At 47.3% G+C, this 23943-nt stretch overlaps 1 protein-coding gene and 1 long non-coding RNA gene across 2 annotated transcripts in view; both read right to left on the bottom strand.

The window, feature by feature from the left end:
• The window catches only part of LOC119395186 (NGFI-A-binding protein homolog), a 1247109-nt gene that overhangs the window by 825497 nt on the left and 397669 nt on the right, over positions 1-23943 (bottom strand). The gene's annotated exons all lie outside the window — the stretch shown is intronic.
• On the bottom strand, positions 908-23797 carry LOC119394578 (uncharacterized). Its single transcript, XR_005184191.2, has 3 exons — positions 23663-23797; positions 6140-6341; positions 908-1121 (listed from the first exon to the last, which is right to left on the bottom strand). It is a non-coding gene; the product is annotated as an uncharacterized LOC119394578 (long non-coding RNA).

The raw sequence follows: 23943 nt of genomic DNA, 5'->3' as shown, positions 1-23943 counted from the left end.
TCTTGGTGGACCACGGCATAAAACACTTTCGCGTTAAAATACCTGTGCAAGAACATTTTTTTTTCACTTTAACCTGTATATTTACCGCACAAATTACCAGCGTTTATGTAAGGATGTTCAAGATCAGCCTCCTCGCCTGGAGTTCAATAACCAGAGACTATCTGCAGTTGCAGATGGAAAAAAGCAAAACTTATTTTCAAAAGAAAGTTGATAAGCCTTATCAACTTTGCAGTAACTACTATGTAGAGCAACTAGAACAAGACGTCGCATAATTAGAAAATTTTCAAAAGTACTTTCTTCGCACTACAAGTTTCAAACAATGTTACTTTACTCTTTGTTGCGCATACATTTCATAAACAAAATGTCTTCTCTGTAACTGAAATATTTGCCTTTTACATCGTCGTGAACATTCGAGAACGACAGGTAATGAAATTGGTCCCACCATACTGAATATGTGCGATATTTTTTACCTCGTAAATTATGCAGGTAATATGAAATCTAAGTTCTTTTTCGGGCTACTTGGTGGTAGCCCGAAAAACATATAAAATACTCAGTCAAATTTGCATAAAACATAAAATACTCAGTCAAATCTAATGTAGTCATTTTCAGATTCGTGTCGATATCGTAGAATCACCCGTTTGCGATAACCACGGTTAGGAGACTGACTGCGGTTATATCTGCCGTGTAGCTACCTGTAACCTAGTCGTAACCTTAGCTTATCCGCGGTGAAGGCTCTTCGTGTGAGAGCAGTATTAATGGGTTTTGGTGGAAACAGAGGGTCGCCAACCAAGATAGTGGGTATATATATATATATATATATATATATATATATATATATATATATATATATATATATATATATATATATATATATAGTTACAAGACAAAATCCGACAAATCCGACGTTTCTTTCTGCCGTGGGGTGAGGCCTATTCTCCGTGATGTGGAGCATTCCGTTGAGGCAGACTCGCTGGGCAGCGCACCTGTAGACCGGTTAAGTGTATGGGCTGCCGCCTGGATGGACCAGGATTCCACAGGAAGCCGCTTATAGCAATTGGCCTCTAAAGGTCGACGATGCGGGAGTTCTCAAACTCGATGCGGTGGTCCTTCACCACGCAGTGCTGAGCGAGTGGAAATAGCAAAAACAAGTAATGTACACAATTGTGCACATAGCCTGTCAAAGTGTTAGACAACCTCTACAATTTCAAACTAAGTTTAAACTATAATTTCGAACACTAGGCATCATGAATATTCGGATGTGCCTCTCAGAAGAACGAACTATGGTGAAGATAGACTGTGTTGTCTCATTCCTAGAATGTTAAATCAATTTTATGAACAGGACATGCATATAGAGTGCTTCACATTCGACCAGCTTAAGCAATATTACATACAACAATAATTCGATGCTTTATTCTATTTTTTATCCTCTTTTTTGTGACTTTTCTTTCTTACTTTTATTCTGAAATAAACTGAAAAGTTTCACAAATTGTCTACTGTATAAGGATGCATGAAGGATCCTGTACTATTTATTCACTGTACTGTTTTCTTTTATATTTTGTACTACACTTTTCTCGATGATAATAGTGTGCAAACTTGTTGTTTTCTTGATTTGTACATATAATTTTTATATTTTCTATTGGTGTATTGTATTAATAGTATGTCTGTGGCCAAATGCTGACCGAAGTCCAAGATACACGGGGTGAGCGTTTGTCAAGCTGCCTAAAAGCAGCTTTTTCTCTCACTCCTCGTGATGTGTATTGCTCACGAAATAAACATCTATCTACGTAGCGACCTAAATAAAGTTTTTCCATACCATACCATACGTAGCGATAACCGAAGACAAGTGCTGGTCACCAAGAGTAGGAGAGTTCATTCCAAGAGAAGGCAAGCATGCCGCGATGGTGAGGCAGAAAATTAGGCGGGCAGAGGAGTTTCAGAAGATTTTGGGGGAGGCCGCAGCGAGGCAGGGCCCGGTTAATGGGGGAAATATGGAAAAGGTCTTCTCCCTGCAGCCAGCGTGTTCGGGCTGATGATGATGAGTCAGCGGCTTGTTGCTTCGAACACTGACGTCGAACTATCAGCGTGAGCAACACTGGCCGCAGCAATTCCCGTCTTCAGAATCACCGAACCAGCGAACCCGGATGGATGGATGCCCTGAACGTCCCCTTATAACAGAGCAGTGACACGTGCGTCACCAAAGTCGGAAAAAAAAAACAAGAACTTTTTTTAACAACTTTTTTTTTAAGTCAGGCTAATGCCTTCTCTTTAGTTAAATTTGTTCATCCTAAAAAAAAAACATAAATCGACAGCCCAAGTCCACTACGGCACAATGGCCTTATTTTGCCCGCTGTATTATACCGGGGTCTCACGAGCCCTTCTCATCGCGATCAGGGCCGTTCCGGATTGAACTTCTTGAGCGCGGTCAACAAGTTTGTCACTGCTACACCTAAGCCTAATCCGGATCGACTTGGGCGCAGACGTCAGCGAAATCGCGATCACGAAGGCAGATCGCGTTCGTCTTGATCCCGATCGGACCTGATCGCGATTAAATGTGGCCGTGTAGCAGCACTTGATCCGGCTCCAGCCAAATCCGAATAGGCCCTGATCGCGATCAAATGTTGCAATGTGGCACCGGTATTATTTTCGTCCTTTAACCCCCATTTGCGCCAACAGTCATCTAACCGCCTCCTACCTAATTCTCTCGCGGACCTGTTTACCTTTGCATTTCCTGCCCGCCAAGGCTTCATGCAGGCTAGGGCCAAGGCTTCATGCAGGCTAGGACCCAAAACTGTTTACACAGCGCCACCATGCAGTAGCGGAGAGCGGGACGGCCGCGAGGAGGGTGCTCCACCAGACACTAAAGGCTATAGATGGGACACCGATAGGACACATGGCGTGGGTTAAACAAGAAAAAGATAGGGCATCTTGGCACTGGTTGTGCCAAACCTGAAGAACAGCCGAACTGGGCGGCCTTCCTTCGCGTACCAGCCAAGCCTAGCCTATAGAGATAGCCAGTTAATCCCGTATATAGCCACGTGACCATAGAGAGAGCCACATAAGCCTAGCAAAGCCAACTTGAGCCTCTCTCTCGTCCATAGCAACGCAGTCATACGGCTCCCCTAAATGCTTGTTCTGCCAGCATGCCTGCATGGTCTAGTGGTTGCGACGCTCGCCTTCGGACCGTGAGCACGCGGGTTGGATTCCCTCGTTGCCAAGAAACTTTACTTCGCTTTGTTCACTTTGTCTTCTCCCCCTCTTCGCTACTTCTCATCTCATCTCCACTTCACCGAACACAGCACTCGCCACCTTGCCTCAGCCCTTTACTACGCTTTACCCTTTCCCACCCCACTTCTCCGCTCTCTCCCGCTAAAGTCTTTGGTTTCCCTCGCACCTGCTGTACTTGGTTGTGGGCCTTGCCCAATTTCTGTATCGCATGTCCGGCCCAGTACTTGCGGAATCGACGCGGGGTGTTGCGAAGCTTAGACACCTCGCTGTTAAAACACATAGTTTTTTTTACAGTTGGAGATATTCATTCAGTGAAGAAACGCTGACAAACGTGCTGCAGCGACCCTTAGCCATCAACCACGCAGTACAGATCGTAAATAAGTGTAATATATCAACGGTTGCCTAAGATCAACTGGGGTGGTTGTGCTTGTCTAGCGTCAATTGTTGTTCAAGTGTTGGACGTCCGTTTCATAACAACGTAAAAAACATTTTGTATGTATTCTGATGACTCAGCACGCTTAAAGGAGCACTGACATCAAATTTCAAAGCCTAGATGTGCCCTTCATTCCATTGCTCGGTATATGCATAGGTCTCCTTGGCCAAATTTCAATGGCGTCCGTCGCGGGGAAGTAATTTTATTTCGAGGGCAAACAACGCACGAAAGCTCAACGGAAGATTGATAACGCTGCGACATCGACACTAGTGCTACGTAACAGGTGTGATACATTCCGATCATACCATCCTGAGTGACGATACGCTAGTAACAATGACGTCGACGAACTGAGTGTATTTATTGTGCCGCCCACGACAGGCGACGCTCTCACTGGCTCTCACTCCCAGCCAGTGGCTCTCCTCGCTGTCCCGATCCGTGCCTGCGATTCATTGTGTCGTATCGACTGATTTGTCGTGTGATCCTCAGCGCGAGTGCGATCAATCGGCGTGACTACGTGCCAGCATGTCGGGGAACCGCTATAGTATACGTAGTACGGACCCGCTCGTCGAGGCGCGGAAAAAGCGGAAAGTGCGTGGTGTTTCATTACACGTACGGTACACGCCAACACGACCACAAGCTATCGAAGTGGAGCAGCCTATAGATAAATATCATCGCTAACAAGTAACACGTGTGTAGCGTTATTAGTGAATGTTAGTTCGTCCGTGGACTTCCTTGCGCTAGCGTAATACCGGGTTACTGCAGCCGTAACCGTGAGAGGCCGGATAGGTGGGGCCATATGGCGGTGCAAAGAAGAACCTGGCAAGCACAGAATTGTTATTGTAGAAACCTATCGTATTTTATTTCTCCGTTGGTGTGCATTCGCTATGCCGATATTCCATAGACCCCTTTGCGTATACCGGAATTCCGTGCACGCTAGAATTCTCTAATATTTCTAATTGAGACACACCAGCGAGTATGGCCCAAGCGTGCGTCCCCGGGCACCTCCTCGTTGCTGCTTGGAACGGCGTCCATTTCTGAATCGCTGTTTTGCAAAGGGTCGAAGCGAAAATGATTCGCGACGTCGCGTATCGCGGTGATTCTAAGTTCCAGAATGTCGTCTTCAACGCAAGTCGATACTTTTGACGGCGACGACGGCGATGCTGGTGACAAGGCATGACTGAACGTGCGCGCCTAGCAAACGAAATGTTAGCTGAAAAGCTGATCCTCACGTCACTCCTTTCTGTGGACAAGTGGTAAACTGGGGCGCGGTCTGGAATTGACCGCGAGGGAGCGCTGCCAGCGCTAGGAAACGGCGGGCTTGCCGGACGTTTTGAATCGTGCTAGATACCAGTGATATAAATCAATAAAGCAGATAGCTATTCGTGCCTCAGTTGCGTTTTCGGTCGCGAATCGCTACTAGGGGGTAGATAACTACTCGTGGATGCAGAAATCTTGACATGCGTAAATTTGATGTCAGTGCTCCTTTAAGTCTAGCATTCCTCCTCTCCTCGGGAGTACGCCAACGAACGATGCTAATATGTATACTTCGTTTCGCTAAAAGTGACGTTAGCTTAACGTTAGTGCCGACGTTACGTCGTACCATAAGCCCGCTATAGGCACGTCAGTGTAGTCGAGGTGCCTGGTAAGCCAGCGATATGCACAAAACTATTCAATTTAGACAATGACGTCGACCTGCCTGTATTACTTGGCTCAAAGCCAGAAAATGCGGCGTAGGCAATTATTCGCTCACTGCTTCGCGTGTAATCAATTGCCACAATGCGTGGGATCCGTCGGAACGCTAGGCGAATTCTTCCCCTCCTCTAGCGGCTTGATCGGACTTAACAGTATCGAAAATAAGTGGAAATTGGAAGCAGCATATAACGTCCCTCAAATGCGAGTGAGGTATATATACGCTGTCCGTCTTGTCCGTCCGTATATATGTCCGTCTTGTCCCGTGCAATGATTGCGACATTTTTCATACTTTACTACAAATAATAATAATAATAATAATTATTATTATTATTATTATTATTATTATTATTATTATTATTATTATTATTATTATTATTATTATTATTATTATAAGTGACGTGAACAAATAAAGAGCCAGAAAAAAAAAGATCGAGACAGATAGTCGTCCTCTCGGATCTTCCGGCTTTTCGGCGTCACATTGAAAAAAAAAGAAAAAAAAAAGAAGAAAAACGTGCTCTTGTCACGTAAGTCCTGCAGCGGGAGGTATGCGACTCGATATATGGTGTCAGCTGCAGGGAGCCACATGGGCGATTACTGGCGAAGACTGACAAGCAGTACACTTTACATATTTGTGCATTACAGAAAGGGAAGTTTAGTAGTTACCTGCGTAGCATCTCAGAAAAATCTCTCAAGAAATATGTGGCCCGCTTAAAATAATTTACTCGTACGTACCACTAACTAATGTCATTGTTGGTAAGTGTCGCTGTTTTCTAAGAAAAGCGTCCGTACCTTTCAATCGGGGAAATCTCAGGTTTTGATCAGGGCTACTACGTGAGGCAGGCACACAGGGTCGTCGTCTCATCTTTTCTTACTATTCTGTTGTTTGCGTGCATTAGTTTTGCAGAAGATGTAGAAGCAATGGTTCTATTTTGCCTTAACATTGTCACCGCGATATTCTTCAGGATCCCGTGTAAAGCATGCCCAGATAATCCTGGAAAGGAAGTGAAAATTAAAAAGAAAATACAATAAAAAATCGACCTATTTTCTACAGCAATCTTGCAGCTGATATTACAGGGATATTGTGTAGGATCTTCTACAGTAGCTATAAATAAACAAATATATAAATAAATTCATAAATAAATAAATTAGTTAATTAATTAATTATTAACAGAAATTGACATTTTATGAGCACTTATTCGTACCACTTGACCGCATGAATATCACTTATTAGCCTGCATTTAAGCCCACGGCAGTGTTATGGAACAAGAGAACACCGAGCATAACCAGAATTGGCTGGCCCATTGAGAATCAGCAAATCATTGAAGATGCCCGATCATCCTATTGCTTTTTGTTTGTCACTGCAACCGACCTATCCCCCCGTAAGCCTGTAACATCAACGGTCGGCCGCCTGAGTTATGGGATCGGCAAACGGTGGCGAGCCCGCCTCTCCCGCCGCCGAGTTGGGGGCTAACTGAACAAGCCAAGCCGCCTCGTATTTAAAAACCTGAAGGGATCATCACAGCAATTCCACAGGATTGTACAGTGAGCAAGCGAGAAATGCTGAAATTTTGCTTTGACATTAAAGCCAATTTTCGCACGGCGCACATCGACACCATGTCAGGCCAATTCTGGTGGCACCAGTTTAGCTAATAATGTCAGGCACCAAAACATTTGAAATCGCCGCGTCACCAACGGAGAGGAGCGTCAAGGCATTTTGCGCAAGCACGTGACGTCATATCGGGGCGTGAGGGTAGGGTAGGAAAACCGTTACTAGCTTTTAATGGCGCGTAATTCATTTTTCCATGGCGAAGTAACGCTTACCAGTACATTAGCTACACTCTGGGTACTTCTCCTTTGACTAAAACAAAAAAAATAAGAAGAAAGACGACAACTGATAATTTTCGTGTCAGTACCCCTTAAGGGAACGTTAATGCGTTCCAGATCGAGAAGCGAGTTACATCCAGGCCGAAAAAATGATAGAGGCGAGGAGAGCGTGGTGCTGCATGCACCGGAAGGTAAAACGACACGTTATTGTACAAGTCACATAGCAATATGTGACGCAGGCCAGATTTGGTTTTGCATGCCGTCGTGGAAGACTCGCAGTGAAGGTTGCGTAACGAGCGCCTAAATATGTGCTTGCATTTCGTCGGTGGCCGGGGATCGAACCCTGGAGCTTAGCAGCGCAGCGGCGGGGCGGGCTCTCAGGCCAGCCAAATCAGAGGCACGAGACACAGTGATCGCCGACGGCGGTGGCCTTTATGCGACAAGTTTGTGCAATCAGTGATGGTAAGCAGAGCGGCACTCACGGTGAAGGCGGCGGCGAACCGAGCCGGAGGAACGTTGCTCGCCAGCGGAGCGGCGGGGAGTCTCGAGGCGAACGATGGTGCGGCGCGCCGCCCGGCACACTGCGGCGCCAGCAAGAGGAAAGGACAAAGTGCCGCCGAGACTCATTAAAATAATTTACCCGCTGGCGTCGACACAAGATTAGCATAATTGCGCGCGTGGAACGCCCCCGCACATCAAAAGCGCCGCGTGCGCGCACATCCTGTTTGAATGGCTCAGTGCGTGGGTGGGCGCTTTCTTCTTTGGCCAAGGTCGCTTTTTAAAAGCACCAACAAGAAAGCGCACTGCCGCGAGAGAACGCACAAAAAAAAGGAAAGCACGAAAGAAAGAGCATTGTGACGGATGCCCTCTCCACGCTGGGCGCACGAGGCAAGCGCGATCGATAAAACGGGAAAGGGGAGCGAAACAAGAACAAAAACCGAGTCTGCAACAACGCCTTCTGTTGCAAGAAACTGACGATAGAGGGCGGCACTGCAGCCTGGCGAAGAAGGACGCGCAGGTGCCGGTTCTCCTCAAGCTGTGCATTCATCGCACTGCGGCACTTTCATTCCGAGCGTCATTACAGAGCTGAACAGTGCGTCTTTAGCCGAGTCGGGGCCCAGTGGATGCGATCTCAAGGGTGTGCCCCAATTTATTCGCACCGACGTGGCAAATTTTAATAACAGAATACCGTAGACATGCAAAGACGGGCACATGAGGTCAGCACAAATGACCACGAATCCCGACCAACGTGCTCTGCTTTCTGCCATTCTAATTGCACAACGTTTGCTTGTGCCGTCGTCAATGCCACTTATTGCGTGGAGCGTGATTCCGCGCTGAGGCGACGTCCTGTATTTTCTAGCTTCTGGCTCTGAGCTGCGGAATCTTGATGTGAGTGAAATACACATTGTCGTGCCCACCTCATGAGAGCTGCACAGCGCTCGAGTTTAGCTCAGGTATGCGGGAAAAGTACCCCAAAACGACGTCTTCAGTGCATTCTGTGGGCCGTAAAATTTAGCCAATGCATGAAGGGAAAAAAAAAAAGGAAACAGTGAGAACAAATCCTTCTGCCGGGAGCGCCGCATGTATGACTGCTTCCAGACTGCCGATAAAAGCACCCGAATGCCGAATCTAATCCCGAACAATATGCGCTTCTCTTCCGTGGAGAAACAGACTACTCGAGACGTCGCCATTTCTGGTCTTACTGACCCTTCTGCTCGTTCCCAGCAAACGATTCTGCTCTTTTCACTCGACTCGACGACTCAAGTTGGCCACTCGAAGAGGTCCTGTCGAATCTCTGCTAATAGCACCGCGAGGCGCATTGCTACAAGAAGCTGTTAAGCACGAGCGTTCCGGTCTATGGGCAAGACCCGGAAAGAGGCGAAGGTTGTCACGCGCATTTAGAAGCCCTGCGACGCGGCGTCATGAAAAAGCCCTCCCATTCACGCGAGAATGACGCGCGCTTCTGCTGCGCCTTTCCTATCCTACAAGCGAGCGGCACATCATTGACCGTTTGCAGCGCAGCGTAGGTGGCGACGCCGCTCGGCGGGGCGCCCAACCCTGAGGCTGCCCTTTGTTTCCCCTTCGCCACGAATGCCGTAGGTGGCGCTGAAAACTCGGCGCCTCCTTTTCGCTTGTTTCTTTCCCCGGCCAGAGCCTGTAAGCGCCCGTTTCAATTTGACATCCACATTTTACCATAATCGTCATTATTATCGTCCTTGCCTAGTTCATGACGAACACTTCGGCAAGGTCGCATTTCACATTAGTACGGTACCAGTGGCGTAGGCAGAAACTTTTTTGAGGGGGCACCTCCTTGATCCGACATTGGGTATCGGCAGATAAGTGGGGTCGAGTGTCATCTCGTGCTCTGCATCCCATGGGAAAAAAAAATATCGGGGGGGGGGGGGGCACCAGTGCCCCCACCCCCCCGGCCACGCGGTGACGTATAGAGAGCGGAAGCGTTGCTGAGATCTATCTGGGAAAGCAAAGATGACCTCTCTGCACTGGCCCCCTTCAGTTGTCACATGTACCCAGTTAAACTTATAGAATTTTGTACAGTTTAATTTTAAACAATAATAAAAGAACGATGCAGATTATGTGCGGCAAGCTAATGGTAAAATACAACGTATTCTGCAGGCATTCGCCACTGCCAGAAACTTGAAAAAGCGAAAGGTTGATACACCAATGATTGTGACTTACCGCAGTATTACTAGTGCGTCAGAGGAACGATTTGTATGAAACTTGACTTTTTGGCAGGCTGCTGTGAACAACGCTAAATGACCCTTAAACAGATGAAACTCAAAGTAGTTACTCGATACCCCGAGGAGAAGAAAAAACAGGAGATGTCGCTGGAGCAGCGAAGGGGTTTCGCTGGCTCCATCGGCGTCGCGACATTCACGAATTTTCCACCTCTTCGAGCTTCCCTTCGGCCTTTTCTAGGGCGGAGCTGTGAGGCTATTCGTCATGCCGTTTCGCGTCCACAGATAATTATCATCATCATCATGAACCGGAACGCGCTCTCTTCCTCCCCTTCTTCGTCTCCTGCTTGAGAGAGAGAAAAAGCAGGCGAGGCAGAGAGAAAAGTAGAAATAAAGAGTGACAAGAAAGGCGTAGAAAAAATAGCGAGAATAGAGAAAAAGAAAGAGACGAAGAAACAGAAACAAGGCAGAAGGTCTCAGCACTTCCTTCAGGCTTGGCACCACTAGTGCGAAGCGGCCTTTATTTTTTTGCATTAGTAAGCTTAATGCACTCTCGAAAGGCCACACAGCGGATGGCGTTGGAAACGCCACAATTCTGCAGTAGAATATGTTGGGTCAGTCAGTCAGTCAGACAACAAACTTTATTAAGGTCCAAAGGAACTACAAACTCGTAGTTGTGGGCCGCGCCCACTTTGGGACCGGAAGACCATGGTCCTCCGCCCGTTCGCAGGCCCTTTGGACAGCCCTCAGTTGTTCGGATCGCCTCTTTTGAGGGCTTCCTCCCAGTCCTCTTGGTGACCTAGTTTTTAGTTCATGCGCGCGAAAATAGGAAAGAAAGGACAAAGAAGAAAACGAGCGCACAGTGTGGTGCAGGGCATACTGCCTTTCATTGCCATGACTGTGGCGGCGGCCACCTTTTTCACCAGTCATAGGTCGCAGCTAACCCGTGAGAAGCACGAAAGGTACACAAGCTAGGCGACTGCAGCAAAAGCCGCCCATCCGCTGCGCCTCCTATACGACGCCATGTCTGTCTATTGCGGCGCCACGTACTGAGACCGCCGCGGATGCCTCGGTTCACGCGACGTCCGCGATGACACTACGGAAGGGGAGGGAAGGTGAAGATGGGATTCAGTGGATTGATGGCCTTCGATGATCTCAACGATCAGGCGGTGAAGGCCAAGAAATACCGAGGGTAAGCGAACACAAGCACCTTGCAGTATACGGGTAAGCGAGAGTTATAGATACATGGAGGTACAGGACGAAGAAAAAATCACAGCATATCCACGGAGTGAATGATGATGAGTGGGCGAAGCTGCGGAGGTTCATCGGTAAACCGTGAATCTTCCGTGAATTCTACCCAGTACATGATCACCGACGTGAGATCGGGCGCGTTTATACTAAAGGTTCGATGAGTTATGACGACTTGCAGCTCACTTTAATTTTACATGTACGCTGTGAATTTTCATTGTTTAGAAAACCATTGCTTTAGAAAACATCTGGCGTCTTTCGTTAAGCAGCTGGCGTCTTTTCGTTTTGCTTTAGAAACATCTGGCGTTCTTTCGTTTTGCTTTTACAAAATTCACAGCATATCCACGGGGTGAATGATGATGAGTGGGGCGAAGCTACGGAGGGAATCATCTGTAAACCGTGAAACTCTTCCGTGAAATGCGCCCAGTACATAATATAAAGAGTGTGAAACATCGTGTATATATTAAACATCAAACTTTTATTGTACTGTTGGTTTACGTGGTCCCTTCATTATCACTTGTGATCGGTGAAATGCAAGGAAGAAGTCCGCTCGCGAGCGAAAGAGCGCCAAGAGCGACCGCATTCCCCGCTCGCCCTGTGCGAATTAAAGGCAAGGCTAGAGGGAAGACAGGACGCGCGTTCCACGACGCGAGGTCGGTAGCATGCCCAACGAAAGCCAACAGAACGCGATCGTGCAAGTGCTCCGGCTTCGCATCGCCTCATGGTTCCATTTAGCGTCCCAAAACCAAATATATTGCTCAAGGTGTGCCTTGCGTTTTTCGTAGAAATAATTTCTTTATCATGTACATTAAGACGAAAAGTTGAAAGCTCACTAGAGTGTATCGCCCGCAAAGTATGTCTTTTAGTGTGATTTAACTCTCGTACGGCAGGGTCCTCGCGCCGTTGCCGGTCCACCTCGCCCGTTGACGATCGGGCGAGGTGGCTACATATAACTACTACTACTACTAGAAAAACATCTGGCGTTCTTTCGTTCTGCTTTTACAAAACATCTGGCGTCTTTCGTTGGTTTATTTCATCAATCAACGGCGTTTTGAACAAAATTTTTATTGTTTAATCACGCACAGGAGAAATCTCACCAGGCACTACCTTCACTCTAAGGCAAAAGGGTGTTAAAAGGGTGTGTGGTTCGTCCTTTTGGGGACTAATGGGGCTGCCACAACCATTAATCCCTTTAAGGACTAACGGCACCGGGTCTAACAGTTAGTCCCCACAATGGACTAACATTTAGTCCTCACATTTACACCTTACCGGGCAACTGTTAGTCCCCACAGATCACCTTAATGGACTAACATTTGGTCCTCACATTTACACCTTACCGGGCAACCGTTAGTCCTCGCAGTTGCACCTCGCCGGACCAACGGTCAGTCCACTCAAACGCTCCATTCGGATGAACTTTTATCCCAGGGATTGATTTTCTACAGTACTCTCCGCAAGACTTAATACTTTTTTCGCGTGTTTCTTTCCGGCGGTGAGCAACAATGCCGCGGAAAAGAACACGCAAGAGAATATTTAGTCATGCGTGTGTCACTGCTTTCGCATTCACTGCGACAAACGAAAGACAAAAGTGAGACAATGAAACGTTTTATTATTTCTATACATATGAGTTTCTGCTTTCTTTCATTGAATTCACTACAAAATGTCCAATACAGGTCGAGCCGCGTTCTCATATCTCGTACAGTCCTTTCTGTGAAGCTGCTCCAACGGAAGCGACAGATGGCAGTCGTTGTACGCGCCAGGGCACACAGCATTCTGCTCGTTGTGGGCAACGGCTGCATCCTGCAAAGCACAAAAATATTGCAAATATTTAGTAACGTGACAGCGAGGGTGAAGACGCTCGCACTGTGCAAATACGTGCAAGGTGAACTAAAACACGTCTAAAACATGGCACGCAAATAATTTCACCCTGGGCCATTCATGCCAAACGTCCAGCCGTTTTTTGCGACCATCTCAATGTTTTCGAAAAAAGTCGTGCTAATATCGTGCACTGAAACAGCGAATTGCTAGAATATTTCGGAGAGAAAAAAATTTTTGGTCACGTGGGAGCGTTCCGAATTTCGCAGGATGTCGTCTGAGTGTGGTTTGTCAGAAAAATTATTCTGAGAGTATCTTTGCTTGCTTCAATACCAAATTTGGTTTACTTACTAAGCAAGGTGTTTGTGTAAGGTGTTCAAAGCTCAATAATATTACTGCAATTTTTCTGCCACAAATGCGTCCAGAAAATTTGCCAAAATGTCCTTTGTTTGCATTTTTTCCTCTGTAATATTACGCTATGTATGAATATCTGAATAATGAATACTTACTCTACGAAAGGTATATTTTGCGTTAAAATTATTTTCAGAGTACTGCACTGCAGTCCTTTAAATTTTGCGAGAAAAAATCGCAAACTTGAGAAATCATCATTTTGGTCCACATTGAGACGCAATTTACATCACGTGGTGCTCCAATTAACAATCAACTTGATACCTCAATCGAAAGCAAATAAATAGTTCTTCTTATATGGCAAGTTTTATCATTACAATTTTTGTTTTAAGGAAGAAAATAATTTTTGAAATTGCCCATTGACGGCTATCTTCCCGTTTGGATATGCGGCAGCTTCCTCTTTAAAGTGCTCCATAGACATCAATGGGGAATTTCAAAAATTATTTTCTTCCTTAAAACAAAACTTGTAATGATAAAACTTGCCATATAAGAAGAACTATTTATTTGCTTTCGATTGTGGTATCAAGTTGATTTTTAATTGGAGCACCACGTGATGTAAATTGCGTCTCAATGTGGACCAAAACGATGATTTTCTCAAGTTTGCGATTTTTCCTCGCAAAATTTAAAGACTGCAGTGCAGTGCTCTGAAAATAATTTTAACGCAAAATATACCTTTCGTAGAGTAAGTATTCATTATTCAGATATTCATGCATAGCGCAATATTACATAGTAAAAAATGTGAAGAAAGGACATTTTGGCAAATTTTCTGGACGCATTTGTGGCAGAAAAATTGCAGTAATATTATTGAGCTTTGAACACCTTACACAAACACCTTTGCTTAATAAGTAAACCAAATTTGGTATTGAAGCAAGCAAAGATACTCTCAGAATAATTTTTCTGACAAACAACACTCAGACGACATCCTGCGAAATTCGGAAGGCTCCCACGTGACCAAAATTTTTTCTCTCAGAAATATTCTAGCAATTCGCTGTTTTCAATGCAAGAAATCAGCACATTTTTTTTTCGAGAACATTTGATATGGTCGCCGAAAGGACTAGGACGTCTGGCGTGGAATGACCACCCAGCGAAGCACAAAAATATTGCAAATATTCTGCGACACGTCACAGAGGGGATGAGACGCACGTACATGGCAAATACGTGCAAGGTAAAAACACACGTCCTAAAATATGGCATGGGAATGATTCACCGTGATGTCATACGTCATCAAAGACGCATTTCAAGCCACACAGCGCAACAAACACTTCAAGTGCGGCAGCCGCAGCCATCACGCCGAGGCGCCGCCAACCACCGTGCCCCAACGAGACGGCGAGTTTTTTGCGAGCGGCGTCCTACAGCTCGAGCAAGCCCGTCAGCCGCCGTAGCCGCCAGTGAAACTCGAGCAGACCAACGCGCGAACGCGAAGCCGACACCACGAACGCCGCCAGGCTGCTTGCGAGCGAGCGAAGGGGAAGCCGACGATAACGGCGTCCAATTTCCACCAAATTCCTCTAGCGAGCACCAGTACAGCGAGCGAAAGCGGGGTCGACGCCGCGAACGGCGGCGAAATGCTTCCGAGCGAGCGTCGAGGAAGCCGAAGGTCATGGCGACCAATTTCCGCAGAGTTCCAAAGCGCTGCTAAAGTCGTCTAGCTGGAGCACCCGCCAACCCATGCCGGTGCATTTCAAGCGCGCGGCATACAATCGAGCTCGTTGCTAACGCACAGCGTTTTGGACGAGTCGCAAAACAGCGGCGAGGCCTCTGCCTAATATTGCTAATATCACGAGCTCGCAGCTCATCACCACAGCGAATCATCCGTGAGCGAACATCTGGGCAGGCGACGACAATGGCGGCCAATATCCAGGCGGTCACAAAGCACAGGCGAGCTCACGCCAAAGCCGGCCTTCGCGGTACATTTCGTGCGCGCGATATACAACACGATCGAGTCCGTTACCGATAATCGCGATCAGTTTCGCGCACGCGATAGGTACGGCAGAATAAAGAGCGATCACTTACTTGTGAAAGAATCCAGCGCCGATTTGTGCCCCGAGTCAGATTGAAGTCATGGATCCGATAGGCCTACTGTCTTCTCGGCCGCCATTCCTAGCCGGTGGCGACGCAGTGCCGTGACTACGCCGGATATATGCAGCACGGCGTCGCGACGTATCGAGAGCAGCTCCAGACTTCATGGGTGTGGCGAAACGTAAAAGCAACACGACACACTCATCTACGCATACGTGTGTATCAAAGGCACCGAGCCGTAGTTCCGAGATCGGCGAACTCCGAGCGCGACACAACGAGCAACACGCCAGCTCGAACACAAGTTGGAAGACTGACCCGAGCGAGGAGGACGGGTAGTTCCCTTGACAACCGTTTGCACACGGCCTGCATCTCCCGCGCCGTTCATCCCTTTGCAGACTAACTGATTTGCACACCGCACGCATACCTCTCCGCTTGCTCCACGACGGTCTAACCGTTCATCGTGCGCGCCTATTGGGCTCCTTTACTCCTCGTTCGGGTAATTTTGCCTTAGAGTGTTGGAGGTAAACAATGGCTGCTAATGGCAATGAGAGACAGAAGAAGTCGGCTTTTAGCTAACACTTACACTTCTACTTCTACTAACGTTTCCTACTGGAACATGCCAATGGCTGCTAATGGGGAATGAGAAACAGAAGAATTCGGCTTTTAGTTAACGCGCACGCTGCGAATTTTTTATTGTTCAACAACGCACAGGAGAAATCTCCCACCGGCACCACCTTGGAGGTCAAAGCGTAAGACTTGTTACTCACTACTACGGCCACGACGACTACGAGGGACGAACGGGTGCCGCCTTAAGGAGCTTCGCCCCTAAAACATCTGGCGTCTTTCGTTGGTTTATTTCATCAATCAACGGCGTTTTGAACAAAATTTTTATTGTTTAATCACGCACAGGAGAAATCTCACCAGGCACCACCTTGGAGGTAAAGAATGGCTGCTAATGGGAATGAGAGACAGAAGAAGTCGGCTTTTAGCTAACGCTGCGAATTTTTTATTGTTCAACAACGCACAGGAAAAATCTCCCACCGGCACCACCTTGGAGGTCAAAGCGTAAGACTGGTTACGCACTACGACTACGACTACGAGGGACGAACGGGTGCCGCCTTAAGGAGCTTCGCCCCTAAAAAAAAAGATTGGCGTGGCTCGCAGTGGAGGCTCAATGCTAAGGAGATGGCAGAGCTGATGAGCACCTTATGTGTAGTGCTGGCTGTTGCTGTATTGCCAAGTTTTGCTATCTTTTGCTTTCTTTCTTGCTCTCCGTCTTTTGCGTTTCATATCTATTTCTTACTGTCTCTCTCTTTCTTTTTATGCTATCCTTTACTCTCCCCTCCTCCTCGCTTCCCTTTCCTACCCCCAATACTATACAAGCCTAGGCTACGCTATGCTAGCGTGCCCGAATAGCCGAGTGGTTAAGGCGCTTGCCTTCGAATTGGGGGTACGCGGGTTCGAATCCCACCTCGCGAAGAACTTTACCCCCCTAGCACTTTTCTCTTTGTCTATCTTTATTTCTCTTTCTTTCTCTCTCTCTCACCCATCAAATTTATTGCACCCCGCGCCGGAGAAATCGGCACACGTGTTTTGACAACGAAGCATAAGATGAAGAGGAGGACGATGAAGAACAACTCGAAGAAAGCACGCGCCAGTCTCGATGGTGGAGCTGCAGCTGCAGCGCACCGGTTGCTAGGCAACGCCAGGCGCTCCGAGAGGTTTTTAAAAAGCAAAGCTTTTACGACCGGCTTAAGCAGCCTAGCTGTTAAAAGCCAGGGCAGCAACGAAGCACCAAGCGTTGTGTAGTCACAACAGGTACGAGGTGCTTCGAAGTTTGTAGAAATATGTAATGAGGATCTCAGCATGAAGTCAGAGGTGCAAGAAGGACTGGACGTGAATCGAAGGACTGTGGCGCACCTCGCATCGGGGGGGGGGTGATTCTTAAAAGGAAGAAGGAAATGAAAATGGAAATTGGGTGTGGAGTGCACGATAACTGTCTCTCTAGTGAGGACACCTCAACCGATACACTCACCAAGGGAGGACGACAAGTGAGGCTGGAAAGGGTGATACGGGACGATGAGTTCTGAGCTGAAAGAAACCCAGCGCAAAATGAGGTTCGATGGGAGGCTAGTGAATATGTATCGGTGGGCATGGAAAGTGTTCCGGTATTTTTATATTTCGAACATTCACTCACAGTGAAGACAAAAACTAGGAGACTCCCCAGCAAGTAGGGCTGGCAGAGCGGAAAAGTAGGAATAAAAGACACAAATAAATACTGGGACAAAGCATTTAGCCCGCCATAAGGCGCAGAAAATTGGACAGGGAATTCATGTTCTTTTTTTTTCTTTTTAGGAAGACCGTTTCAATTGAAGTGCGCAAGGCGTTAGGCCGATGTAAAACGAAAATATTTTTTTTTTTTTTTGAGCTTGGTGTCAAACAGCTCATTGCCCTTGTTAAAAAGGGGACGCTCTAAGCATCCATCTATTCATCCACGCCGCCGCTGAGAAGGCTGCTGAAGAAGAAATTGACAGCACGAAAAATGAACGAAGAACAATCGAGCGGACACAGAAGACAAGCGCTGAACTTCCGACAACATCTATTTGGAATTTGCAAATATATGTATGATCTCCGGTGCAGTACGTCATCCTCAACGCATACGTAAAAACGCCAGCTCTTTATTAGAAAGCGTTATGGAGGCAACGCTTAGGCAGCCCTCCTCAAGGCTGGAGATGTGCTTGGCTTCAACTATTTCTCGCGGTTTGTGCATTCTATTTTTCTCGATTACGGCAATGGGTTCCAGGTAGGGCGAGCAATTTCGACACGGCGGGTCCAGCGTCGGTGTTATTCCTCAAGTTTCTGCCGCGTGCATGTTAGAGCTGGCAATACACAGCGGTTAGACGCTTCCCGTTTTATCTTGTCAAATACACAATGCTTGTGAGCTCGCCACGAATCCGTTTATTCATGTACTTCTCGCAAATGACGGAGCCGACTGTTAGCGTGCTCACAAGCGCCTCCTATTTTCACAACTCATTTTATTAAGGCGACAGCATTATGTGCCTCATCGGTTGTAAAATCCGGCGCTTGGTTTCGACCACAAGAAAGGTAGGAAAATTACGTCACGTGACGTCATCAATGACGCCATCACATGACGCTGTCTCTTGGTCAAAGACTCTCCGATCCCGGGAACACACTGCGAGATGTACAATGAGTAGTGGGGCGCGCGGGGGGGGGGGGGGGGGGCAAGTCAATCGAATGGCAACGGCAACTTGATGTAAAGAGTGTCCTCTTAGCGTTGCCTAGAGAGGCTGGGACCTTTTCCCAGTGTTCTAGGCGTTACTGAAAAAAGTAACTAAATACGTTACTCGTTACACTATCAAAAAAGGAACGCGTTACCGCCCTACGTTACCTACAAAAAATGTAATGCGATAACCTTACCAAGAAAAGAAAAGTAACGGACGTTACCTCTGCCGTTACTCCGCAATCATAAATTTCAATCGTTCTGTCTTTGCTGCAGGAACCCACAATAATAATTTTTCAAATCTGAAATTTATGTTTCACATCAAACTTCTAACCGAAAGAGCAATTGTACCCAAAATGCTGATTTAACGACAATTATTTGCACAAATGTACCGGACCTTAGCAATGTTTAGTGGCTTAATGTTGCCCATTCCCAGGATTTGGGGACATCCGTGCGTGGCGCCATCTCTCGGCGGTAACGACGGCCTCCTGCCATAACTGAATGGGAGATATGCGAAAAAAAATCCTATCTCTTGAAAAAAGCAAGATATCAAAAACGACTCGGGGTTCTATATAGTAGAGACATACTGGAACATTTTGGTAAAATTGCAGTATCGCACTACAAAGCCTGTGGCTTCCCAGGGCAATTGAACGCCGCCCATTAGAAATACATGGGGCCCCATTGTAAAATTATAAACACTCTGGGAAGTCACGCGGTTCGTAGCGCCACACTGTAATTTTAACAGTATATTCAAGTAAGTCTCTGCTGTATAGAACCGGGAGTCGTTTTTGATATCTGTATTTTTTCGTCAGATATGATTTTTTTCGCCTATTTCCCATTCAGTTACGGCAGGCCACCGCAGTCCCCGACGACAGATGGCGCTACGTGCATATGTCCCCAAATCCTGGTCATGTGTAGGGTTGTATGTGATGGCTTCTGCATCTGGCGCACGGTGAAGCCATATTTCTCAATGTGATACTGTACACAATATGAGATTCAATGATCAACTCTATCCGCAAAGCAAGCATCACTGAATACTCAAGCAATTTACAGTAATTCTGACGGCTTGCTTCTACTTGCAAAATAAATGCGCAAAATTTGTAGTAGTAAAGAAATGCTCTAATGGCCAAGTTACAGAAAAAAGATGGCTGATCCCTCTGTTATAGAAATCGGTATAACGCGAAAGTAAAACGTGTCGTCACAGAAGTAGTTTATTGTTTATAGTGCATTGGTATATGAGAGCTTGTACAATGTCTACCGTTGTTTGGCAGATATAGCATCGCTTGATGTGGACGGATCTAGTGTGCCTCGATGCGTGCGCCCCCCTTAGGGTGTTGCCATTCTTTGAAGGGGCTGATGCCGCCACGACGCCATATTTTGCCCCGCGTCTCGTGCCTCTCAGCGCAGCTGCCGTAGAGCGGTGAGACGCCGGTAAGAAGCCGTGGGCTAAAATATGGCAGCCGCGCCGCAGTAGACGCCGCAGATGTCCTCACCCTGGACAAAACGCGCAAGAAAACGCGCATCAAGGCACCCTAGACGGATCGCGCTCACATTGACACCTAGTGGAACATCTCCGTACCGACGACAAACGCCCATGATCCGATTTAACCCTGGCGGTAGCTGAAGTTCTTAACATATACGTAGACACCGCATATGGTGAATCCCGCGCAAAGATGGCATCAACAACCACATAATAAACATTAATGCTCGATATGCACTCCTTCAAAGCGTCGTGAAAGCGAAGAGAAACGCTGCGCGCGTCGTGTCTTCCCTCTAGCCTAGCCGTTACTTCTCACAGGGCGAGCGGGGAACGCGCTGCGACAGCCAGGCGAGCGTCGGAGAGCTAAGTTGTCGATATGGATGGATGCTGTGAGCGAGGCTTGCGCTAAAGCCGCATCCTACGGTGTGTTAAAGCACTGACGAAATTAAACTTGCATTGGAAACGCGCCGAATGGGACGGTCGTTGCAACGGCGCGTTCTTTTGTTGTTGTTGTTTTTTTTCGAGCCTGGTTATAGCCTGGTGGCGCAGATGTCACCGCCCCGTTATAAAGGGGACGCTCATAGCATCCATCCATCGAACAGCGAGAAGCAAGTGTGAAAGATAAAAGGCGCGTTCATGTCGCCTCCGATATGTGATTGGCTGTAGCACAGTTCAATAAAGAAAAAAAAAATTGGCGGTAGCACAGTGGGCTAAACGCCCGACAGCCATCGTTGTGGACCGAGTGGTCATGGGTTCGATTCCCGTCAACGGAACTTTTTCTCATAGTTTTTTTTTCTTTGCCATCTGACGGCGTTCATTTTGCTGACGTACTTCCGTGAAAGCAATACGTCATGAAAGTCTTGGTGGACCCCGGCATAAAACACTTTCGCGTTAAAACACCTATGCAAAAACATTTTTTTTTTCACTTTAACCTGTATATTTACCGCACAAATTACCAGCGTTTATGTAAGGATGTTCAAGATCAGCCTCGCTCGCCTGGAGTTGAATAACCAGAAACTATCTGCAGTTGCAGATGGAAAAAAGCAAAACTTATTTTCAAAACAAAGTTGATAAGCCTTACCAACTTTGCAGTAACTATTATGTAGAGCAACTAGAACAAGACGTCGCATATTTAGAAAATTTTCAAAAGTACTTTCTTCGCACTACAAGTTTCAAACAATGTTACTTTACTCTTTGTTGCGCATACATTTCATAAACAAAATGTCTTCTCTGTAACTGAAATATTTGCCTTTTACATCGTCGTGAACATTCGAGAACGACAGGTAATGAAATTGGTCCCACCATACTGAATATGTGCGATATTTTTTACCTCGTAAATTATGCAGGTAATATGACAACTAAGTTCTTTTTCGGGCTACTTGGTGGTAGCCCTAAAAACATATAAAATACTCAGTCAAATTTGCATAAAACATAAAATACTCAGTAAAATCTAAAATAGTAGAAGCCTTGGAACATAGTAATGGGTTGCTCTCTCCAGCGCCTTCTAGTGGGTCGCCCTCTTTGGCTTCTTCTGAAAGGATGCCGCTCGCGCAGAGAGTTCGCGCCTTGCGTGGCTGTCGCCACTACGCATTGTCGTTGAGTGACACGATTTTTTGTGTGACAAGGGCTTTTTGGTGGCATAGCTATAAGTGGTGATTTTTCAATAAACATTCAGTTGGCAGTACAGCGCTAGTCCTGTTGTGTGTGTTCCTATTTTTGTCGTCGTTTTTTTTTTCGCGCTGCTTCTAGTTTTCCCACTCGCATTCTTTTACAGGTTTTTCTTCCTGCCGTGGGGTGACGCCTATTCTCCATGATGTGCAGCATTCCGTTGAGGCAGACTCGCTTGGCAGCGCACCTGTAGACCGGTTAACTTTACGGGCTGCCGCCTGGATGGACCTGGATTCCACAGGAAGCCGCTTATAGCAAGTGGCCTCTAATGGTGAATTCCATTGGCGGATTCGGAGTGGCCGACGAACTCTACGCCGGAGCACTCCACTCGGTGGAGAGCATCCGAAGGAAATCTGCCAAAGGAACACAAGCGCCGTCGCCAGAGCAAGCGGTAGGGGAAGGGGCGCTAGCGCACATCTGCTATGGTGGCTAGCATACATCTGCTTCGCAAGCGCCCAGCATTCCTTCGCGGTTCGCGCAGTTTTCGCCTTCACGGGCGCGAGCAGAGAGAACGGGCGCGGTCGGACAGCGCATTTCATCGCACACGCGGTACGCCACGCTCTGCGCACGCGCGGGGAGCTTGCGACTTCCGGTCGAATCCGCCGCTTTTCGCGGAGTAGAGAGAGCTGCTGCGTGGAGTGAATCTGGCGCCGTAGCTGCTCCAGATCTGCCAATGAAACACACAGGGAGCACTCTCAATCCGCCAGTGGGACAGACTTGCTCCGAATGGAGCACGAAAACTGATACCGGAAGTGCCCCGAAGCTGCCAATGGAATTTACCATAAGTCGACGATGCGGGAGTTCTCAAATTCGATGCGGTACCACGCTGTGCTCAGCGAGTGTACTCCTCTGTCACTCGAACTGGCGGTCGTCGTTTTTACGCTGTTGCAGCCTCTCGGGGAAGTTCGTTGTTTCCCTCACGTATACGAAGCGTCACGATCAGAACATGGTATGGAGCAAACCTGCCCTTGCGCTTTCTCTTCGGGTGGCCTGTCTTTTGGGCACCAAGAGGCGCAGGTGCCAGCAATCCACGTGCTACTATCCAGTTCCGCGAAAAGCATGTCCATACAGTTTCTCATGGCGGATTCCACGGCTTTCTCCAAGCTTTGTGTGGCTCAGCACAGGGAGACGGCCTCCCCACAGTGAGTCGGCGCGTATTAAGAAATTGGTCCCCGCAATTTCCACAAAGAAAAGCGATTCCGCCCGCGCTTTCTTTGTCAATGCCTGGCAGGCCGACATCAGTCCAACGCTGCGACAAAATAATTCGTCAAGGCGAGCTTTGGGAAAATGACACCTACAGGATGAAAAAGTAACGAGTAACGTGGCACCCCACGTTACCGAAAAAATGTTAACGTAAGTACGTCACCCGTTACAGTTCCGAAATTGTAACGAGTACGTTACTAAGTTACCGAAAAAATTAAGGCGTTACCGGTAACGCCGTTACTTTTCACGCGTTACCGCCTACACTGCAAGTTTTCCCTATCTGCAGTGCGCGTCACATATCCGCCGTTTCCTGATGCGTTGGTTATTTCCTCTATAGCTAGCCCGAACCCGTGTGGTTTACTTTTTCGAACAACCACAGTGCATCAGTGGAAATCGTTTGGGATGCAGACATTGATGTCGCTCACTCCCGATGCAACGTACATACCACAGCTGGATTGAGTCTAACATGTTCGAAGAAAACTGCTGCGTGAAGTAGCCGCGTGGAAAAGCACTGAAAAAGAAACAATTTCCGTTATATCTTGAGAGTTATCGTGGTAAGGACGGGCGAAGCGTAACCAGCGGCGGAATATTGCGTCCAATTGGAGTGTGCATAAGAAGACGCGATGCGAGCAGAATGACGCCCTTTGTTGACCTTGAATTTCGGGAGCAAAGTGTGGAGCGAATAAGGCCATCTTTCTGGCTGCTATACTCACAGAAGAGTCCTCAGTGACAGCGACAGGTTGGCTACACCGCGTAAAGACATTTTCTGGAATATTGGAAGGAATGGAATGGCTCACTCGCAGGGCGGGCGCTCCGAGAACAAAGGAGGCCAGAAGAGCAGCTGCTTGTATGGCCTCATAGCTGAAGACTCTGGAAACCGTTTGCCCATCCATTGTCCACACTGGGACAAAGGCCGCCCATATATGCTACCAGTGAGAAAAAGAAGTCGCTGCACGTGTGGAGAGTTTACGCAACTCTTGGCGCGCGCTTCTTC

Source organism: Rhipicephalus sanguineus, chromosome 5 (genome assembly GCF_013339695.2).
Source record: "Rhipicephalus sanguineus isolate Rsan-2018 chromosome 5, BIME_Rsan_1.4, whole genome shotgun sequence".
Lineage (NCBI taxonomy): Eukaryota > Metazoa > Arthropoda > Arachnida > Ixodida > Ixodidae > Rhipicephalus > Rhipicephalus sanguineus.
The sequence above is the reverse complement of the archived record's forward strand: the minus strand, read 5'-3'. Positions and strand labels throughout refer to the sequence as shown.